Here is an 8595-nt window from a genome sequence, read left to right as displayed (position 1 = left end):
CTTTCCTGTTGAAGGAGTAGATGTTATTTGGCCTGTTTACATACAGCACATTGCTTTCATTGCTTTCATTTTATATGTTTGTTTAGTTTGAATTAATCACATTTGCTTGTTACATAACTATGTTGTGTGGACTCTTGTTCTGTTCTTGTCACATTCCAAAAAAAACAGTTTGTGCCGTTATGTGGAGATGAAAATTTTAAATTTCAAAAAAGGGGAAGAAATTCAAGTAATTATTGCTATAGATATGTCTTGGTCCACACTGGCAACAGGTCAACTTTGCAGCAAGGGTGGGAGGGTGTTTGCTGAAGAGGGAGAGAGAGACCAAGCATGCTTTTATAGCTTGAGGGCAGAGGTGACCAAAAACAGTGGTAGACCTAAATTTCCTTAAAACTTATGACAATAATTTAAAAAAATCCAATCAGTCCAATCAGTGTTAATGTCGATGATGATGTGCGAGACAGTGAATTACTTTAAAAATAATACTTCTTGTACTCTATTGCTTCTTCAGTGGTCCCCTTACAGTATATCATTAACATAATGTCTGTTTAGTTTCATGGCCTGCGAGCCCCAACCCAAATCAGATACTTGTTATCTATTTTAAGTTTCTCGACTGTGTCCATGTGCATGATTTCGTCAGACACGGTGCTTTGTCATAATCTGTCATTTTGTGTTGTCATCTGGGGTCAGTTGCTTGTTTTGTTCATGTTTGCATGTTTTTCTGCAGGCAGATCATCAAAATATGACAAGCGATCTCTGTTATGATCAGCTTTGGAGATCAAAATGACAAGAGATCTCACAAGTCTCCACTCCCTCCACACAGAGCGGAAAAAGAGGTAAAGAAAAGAGCATGTGTTGTTTAACAGGCGACGTTACTACTGAAGTGTGACTGTGTTTATCATGTCAAATTGAGATTACTGCATTATATAAGGTCAAATGACTAAAGGAGTCATCATCAGTCATAAAACGACAGCACAATTCCAACCACAGACACCAGTGAATGAATGGTCAAAGTCATCATTGTTTTGTAAACCTTAAAACGTCTTAGCTGAGAGTTTATTTGTTTAATTGTATCCACATTGAATCTCCTCTTGAAATCTGACTTTGTGTGTCTCCTTAACTGAAGTACCATAAACACAGACTTCACCTTATATCGTTAAATCCTATCTTGTCGTATTTTGCTCCTTATCTCATACCTTTACACAATGGTTTGTGAGTATGTGGTATCTAAGAGCAAAGTACTAAATATGAACATATCTTGCAGATGAAGAGCTCCAAAAGATGTCTTTTCTCGCAGCACCCTTATGCAAAGGTAAAGCAAATCACATGTCACTTATCACCATCACATGTGTAACTCAGCAAAAGTCATAATATTTACAGCTGTGTCGGATGTTTCCTCTAAAGAGTGTCTCTAACCCTGTCACTAACATGAGGGGAAATGTGACTGCTGTGGTTTGTCAGCGGTTTGATTCGCGTCTCTTGACGTGCACACGCTGGCTGCACAGAGGTTAAAACTCTCAGAGACTGAAAGCACACACAGTGGATTAGCCAAAACACATGAAAACAAGAAGATGCTGCTCTGCTTTGGTTTCTTTCACACACAAAGTTCAAATATCTGTCAGATATGAGTTGTATTCTAAAGAGTTGCAAAATATGTTGTATTTGTGGTGGAGCAAAATTATTATTTGCACCCCATGGTTTGTTCAGTGCTGTAAAGTAAGATACATGTACAGTTTTCAAGTACTTACAAATATTAATTGTGTATTTCCATTTTATGCTACTTCATACTTCTAGTCCAATACACAGGGAAATGTACTTTCTATTTCACTGTATGTATTTGATACTTATAGTTACTTTGCTGACTAAGATTTTCCATATAAATACATATGTTATTCACATAAAATGCAGTCCCTTGCTATCAATTAAGGTAAAGGTAAAAATTATTACAGGTAATTATTATATGAGCAAAAGTGGGGACTCCTCTGTCTTCACAACCTGTTTCCTCATATTGGTGGAAGGAGAGAGGAGGAGAAACAAGTGAAGGAAGCAAAAATGGCATAAATAGAATGTTAGAGGGAACCAAGCCAGAAAGTGCTGTTTTCTCTGGGGCCACCGGATGGCGCTCTCCTCATTCAAGATGACTTCACAGAGCTTAAAAGCTGTTAAAGGCCCCATGAGTGATCTAAATGTAAGCGAAGACACATGTTCAGAACCGACAAACAAAACCAACACTGGAACATGGCACGATTCTCAGACTTGTATTCACTGACAGATCTTTTAAAACAGACAACATGTAAGTCATTATGATCCCTGATGCTCTGAAAGGTGTGTTTACATCAGCGGCCTAACGGTTTGTTAACACAGAAATTAAACAGATCCACATATTTTAATGGTGATTAACTGGGACCTTTTTGTTAAATCTATAACTCAGACGCTAAAAATAGAATAAAATAGCAGGCTGTGTTTAAACACCTGTAGTTTATAGTGTCAGAAAGATGTGATTGGACCGTAAACATCAACTGCCTGCAAACACACCTTGAATGTGAAGCCAAAAGAGGGAAATAAATCATCTCGCTCCTCTGCCAGGAGTGGAGTTAGGTAGTCACCTGGTGGACTTACATTCTGCCAAACACCTTCCTGATGTAGGATATGAATTCTTGTACTCTCAGCCTTTCTTTCACTTCCACCCTCTACCACCACCAGAGGTCCCCATTTACCGAGAAATCTTTCCATTTTGCTTTCTTTAGAAATAAGAATGAAATGATTTTGGAAATATTTCTTGTTTCCTTCCTACAGTTGAATAATGCTGGCACAAAAAACAGGAGTTTAAGGATTTGTATTAAAGAGAAATCCCTGTTATACATCTGTTTTGAGAGTTTTCACAGTAAAATATTTAATTCAAGTTGTTTCTCTGTAAATCAGTGTGTTGAATTTACTCTCCCTCAAACCATAACCTCGTCTTTAAGTTTTTATCCAAAGTCTTACAGTACCATTTGTTTGTAATATACTCACCTGTGTGTCTATATGGATTCACTGTATAGTTATTTTAATCTATGCAATTCTGAACAACTTTACATTGTAGTAAGTACTGCGAGTACTAGACTTGCACTATTGACAAAATATTACCAGACGAATAAGGTCACCATTTAAGTTAAAACTCTGTTCATGGAATATAAGGGGTTTGAGGGGTAATGTGAAACGGAGAAAGGTTTACTCTTTATTAAAGAGGGAGGGAGTAGATGTGGCTCTATTACAGGAGTCCCACTTAGAGGACAATGAGCATCTCAAACTTAAATACAGTTGGGTTGGTCAGGTGTACTTTTCCTCCTTTACCACCAGTAGCAGAGGGGTAGTTATATTGATACACAGAAATCTACCATTCCAATTAAAAAAGTGTATTACGGACAAGTATGGTAGATTTGTGATCATAAATGGTGTCTTAAATAGTAAAGAAATTACTATTATGAATCTTTATTGCCCACCTAACTATTCTCCAGATTTACTAACTAAAGCATTCTCAGAATTTGCAGAAGTGTCTTCGTCATTGGCTTTGGTGGGAGGTGACTTTAATTGTCTACTTAATCCTCGACTTGATAGACATCCCCCACGAAATTCTTTCCTGTCAAACCAGGCTAGAGCCCTTCTATCGACTTGTGAGGAAATCAATCTGGTGGATACATGGCGAATATTACATCCATCTGATAGAGAATTCACCTTTTATTCCCCTCCTCACAAGTGCCATACGCGGATTGATTATTTTTTTATACCCCAGACTGTGATGCAATGTGTGTCTTCCTGCTCAATAGGCAATATTGTAGTTAGCGATCATGCAATTTTGCTCCTAGAATTGTCTCTAGATATAGAATCTACAAAAAGTAAACGCTGGAGATTCGATACGCGTCTCCTGAAAGACAACAAATTCATCTCTTATCTGAAAAGTGAATTTAGGATATTTTTGTCTATTAATTTACAATCTACCAGCAACCCATCCTTGCTGTGGGAAACTTCTAAAGCATACATTAGGGGTATAATTATTGCCTATTCAGCTTCGAAAAGGAAAAAACAATTGGAACAGCAACTAAAACTTGAAAAAGAACTGCTAGATATTAAAAGTACACTTTGCTTAACATCAGACCCATTAATATTGCAGAGGAAATGTGCCACACAGGCTGCTCTGGACACTTTACTGACCCAACAAGCTAAGAGTGCTCTTCTCTTCTCAAAGCAAAGGTTATATGAGTATGGGGATAAACCCAGTAAATATTTATCTCATTTGACCAAAATTAAAAGGGATCCTCAGGTGATTCATTCAATTTTAGATGGGAATGGAACCCGCCACTTTGATAACAAAAACATCAATAGCACTTTCAGGCAATTTTACGCCAAGTTGTATGAATCAGACCAACCACAGGGAGTTACAGATAGGATGGAATCATTTTTAGAGAGACTAACCTTTCCAACCATCTCTGATTCCCAAAAACGTGAATTAAATGCTCCCATCTCCAGGGAAGAGGCCTTATTAGCACTTAAAGGCCTGCAGTCAGGCAAGACACCAGGGCCTGATGGCTTGAGCAGCGAATTTTATCGTGAATTTCAAGATGTGCTTATAGACCCCTTCTTGGAAATGTTAGAACATTCCGTCATCACTGAAAGCCTCCCCAATTCGCTAACAGAAGCCGATATCACCTTAATTTTAAAAAAAGGAAAGTCCCCTGAGGGCTGCTCGGGATACAGGCCTATTGCTCTTCTGAATCAGGACATTAAAATATTATCCAAAATATTAGCATTATGTCTCAAGAAAGTTCTACCTTTTCTCATTAAAGAGGATTAAACAGGCTTTATCAAAGGTAGGAGTTCTAGTTACAATGTTAGGAGGCTTCTGCATATTATCAATATTTGTCAGACACAGGAAATAGATAGCACAGTCATTTCATTGGATGCAGAAAAGGCATTTGACCGTGTCGAATGGTCATATCTGTTTAACGTCTTAAAAAAATTTAATTTGGGAGACAATTTTATCAAATGGGTCAAATTATTAAATAAAAATCCCATGGCCGCAGTCATCACCAATGGCTATAGATCTGACAATTTCCCACTTCATCGCTCAACACGTCAGGGCTGCCCTCTCAGCCCTGCTCTTTTCGCTCTTGCTATAGAGCCTCTCGCTGAAGCCATAAGGCAAGATCCTGAAATAATTGGCTTGAATGTAGGTGGGATCCAGCATAAAATTTCTCTTTATGCGGATGACGTTTTGCTTTACGTGCTGCAACCTGAAACCTCTGTTTTGCGTCTTGTTGATGTAATCACTCTGTTTGGAAGTTTTTCAGGTTATAAAATTAATTTCTCAAAGTCTTTGGCTATGCCAATGGGAAACCTTAGGGACAGAACTAACACTCTACCGTCATTTCCATTTAAATGGTCCCTTACAGGTTTTGTATATCTTGGCATTACTATTACACCTTTGTTTCATGAAATGTTTAAAGCGAATTTTAACCCCCTCCTAGACTCCATAAAGAAGGACCTGAACAGATGGGCTCCACTCCCCTTGTCACTGCTTGGTAGAGTTTCTATCATTAAAATGAATATTTTACCAAGATTGTTATATCCCCTACAGATGATCCCACTACTCTTATCAGGCGAGGTACTGAAGCTGCTTAACGGCTGGCTGAGTGACTTCATTTGGAATAAAAGAAAGCCAAGGCTAAAAGTAACAAAATTACAACTCCCTAGTTCGAAGGGTGGCCTAGATCTTCCCAACATCAGATGGTATCAACTAGCGTCACATCTAAGATTTATAGCGGAATGGCTCAAGGAGGATTCTACTTCTGTTTTGCTGAGCCTAGAAAAGTCACAGACCTCAGGCTCCCTGTTAGGCCTTTTGGCCTTCAAGGACTTAAAGTCAGCCAGGAGCCATTACTAGAACAACCCTATAATATCTAACACATTGAAAGCATGGTTTATTACACAAAAGCTTGAAGGAAGATCTGGACTAACATCTCCATTGACTCCAATTCAGGGCAATCCTAACTTCCTACCAGGCATGGTGGATGGTGGATATAGCACTTGGGCAACCCGAGGGATAAAGAGGATGTGTGATTTATTTCAGGGAGCATCCATGCTATCATTTGCACAACTTCGAGAAAAGTATAATCTCCCCAGACATGATTTTTTCAAATACCTGCAGATTCGCGATTTCATAAGTAGGAGAACTACTCTTAATACTGATGCTACTACATCTGCAGTTGAACAATTACTCCTCCTTGGCCCAGCTAAAAAATGCATTACTCGCTTTTATAATGTCTTAAGCCAGACTGATGTGATAAATGTACAAGATGTTATGCAGACATGGCAGCATGAACTTGGTATAAATATTGATGGGGATAAATGGACTAAGATATGGACTCAAATTTCAGTGTGTAACCGTGCCAGATTGTTGCAATTTAAGATCGTCCACCGTTTACAAATTTCTCCTAACAAAAGACATAAAATGAACTCTAAACTCTCACCTGCATGTTTAAAATGTAAAATCTCAGTTGGAACCTATACTCACTGTATTTGGTCCTGTCCTAAAATTCAAACATATTGGTTGGATGTTTTGCAAGATTTGGAAAATATATTTGGTGTTGTGTTACATATGGACCCTCTTTCTTTGATCCTAGGTTACCCCAGTCAAGATTCTATTGTGGGTGTTGACTCTACAAGACTGTATAATATCCTTACATATGCAGCAAGGAAGAACATCTTTCTGTCTTGGATAAGTGACAAACCCCCCACTACATCAAACTGGCATAAGATAATTATGGAATGTTTTCCCCTTGAGTACCTGACCTGCTTGCTTCACTCGTCAGAAGGACAGTTTATGAATATTTGGACTCCATATCTTCGCTTTTCTAACTCCACAGTGGCTTCAGTACTATCAAGCGCTGTCCTTGACTAGCCTTTGGCTCCTTTCCTGCATATTATTACAGTCTGACAATTTGAAACTTCTAGAATTGTGATCCGGGGTATATTATTATTTATTTTATTTCATTTATTTGACTATTTTATCAGTCTAGTCCTTTTTTTCTCACAGGGTAAGCCTTTTCATTGTTCTGGTCAGATGTGAGAAGTACATGTGTACAGGCTGTCTAGACCAATGTTGTACTGAGCGCTGTTGATGTTGTATTATTGTTGTTATGTTAATATGTAAAAAAAACCCTCAATAAACATATTTGAGAAAAAAAAAATATTACCAGACACTATTTCAAGTTTTTAAATATTAGTTCAGTGTCTGGTCAAGATTTTAGATATTTGCATGTTTTTTTCTCTGATCCACCTCTTTGAGTATATGTGCTTTCTGTATGTCTGACGTCGCTGCTGTTACATTACAATAACATGCTTTGATTATGAAAAGTATGGATGTAATCTTCATGTTAAGCATATGCCAGTCTTTTACTTTTCTCAGATCAATAAAGAAAACTGCTATCCATAAAGAACATACCTCATGCATTAAGTAATAAAGTGAAGCAACGAGCTCCATTAGGTGTCTCAACAGCGCATCCTCACATCATATAACTGTGAATGAAAACACAGAAATTAAACTATAATTATGCAGTCCATTTACAGCCTATCAGCATCATGGCAAAGAAATACAGGTATCAACCTAAATGTTTTACAGTATATGTTTAACAGTGGCTTAGAATATAGTGTGAGCAGAGCAACTGTCCCTCTAGAACAAAGTATCACTGAAAACTACTGCCTGAAACTACACAAAGGAGTTTGATACTGGAAATGAAGGCTGGGATTGATCTTATTTGAAACAATCACTGCATGTTGCAGTAATTTTGCTCGAGCCACTGGTTTATATTGGCAGCAGCAGGAGCTGGGCTGGGATGTTTGTGTCTGAGCTAACGTAGCGTTCAGGGTTTCATGTATGTTTCAGTGCAGAAAACTGTCCACACTTTTCCACAGCATTATATTCAGGGCCTGTTGTGTTTTACAGCCAAATATGAGTTCAACTTTTGTACGCATGAGGGCACTTTGTGTGTATGTGTCTGTATTTTTGTACCATTTTGAAGTGCACATCTTTTCACCATTCAAAATATTCTGTCATAGGATTTTTGTCAGAGGAAATATTCATCCCTAAATTTATTTATTTCCCAAAGGAGTCAGATTACCTCGTGACTGTGAGATGAAGAAAAATATAGAATGATTCTAAACTCCATGTCTTACATTGTAAAGAGCACTCTCCAGAAGTATAGTTCTGCCTTGTTCTTTTACCCATCACTGTTTGGGATTTAAGAGGAGCAAAGAGTGTTTAGCTAAAGTCATTTGAAAATTAGCGTACAGACTGTGGTCGTGCATTGTTTTCATGCCAAAACTGAAAATCTACAAGCAATTTACAAAAATCTAGTTTTAATAAATATCCCATGAGCTCATATTTGGAATACATGTTTGGCAGATACTTTATTCTAAACTACCGATGCATTAACAAATAACAGAGACAAATCGGCAGATGAACTGGATGCTTAGTGCAATAAACTGTATTCATGTAGGTCAGTGTCATGTAGAAGCCATTTTGTTTTGTCTGTTTTTGTGCATTTAATGAAATCAAATAAC

Source organism: Chelmon rostratus, chromosome 8, assembly GCF_017976325.1.
Source record: "Chelmon rostratus isolate fCheRos1 chromosome 8, fCheRos1.pri, whole genome shotgun sequence".
Taxonomy (NCBI): Eukaryota; Metazoa; Chordata; class Actinopteri; order Chaetodontiformes; family Chaetodontidae; genus Chelmon; species Chelmon rostratus.
The sequence above is the reverse complement of the archived record's forward strand: the minus strand, read 5'-3'. Positions refer to the sequence as shown.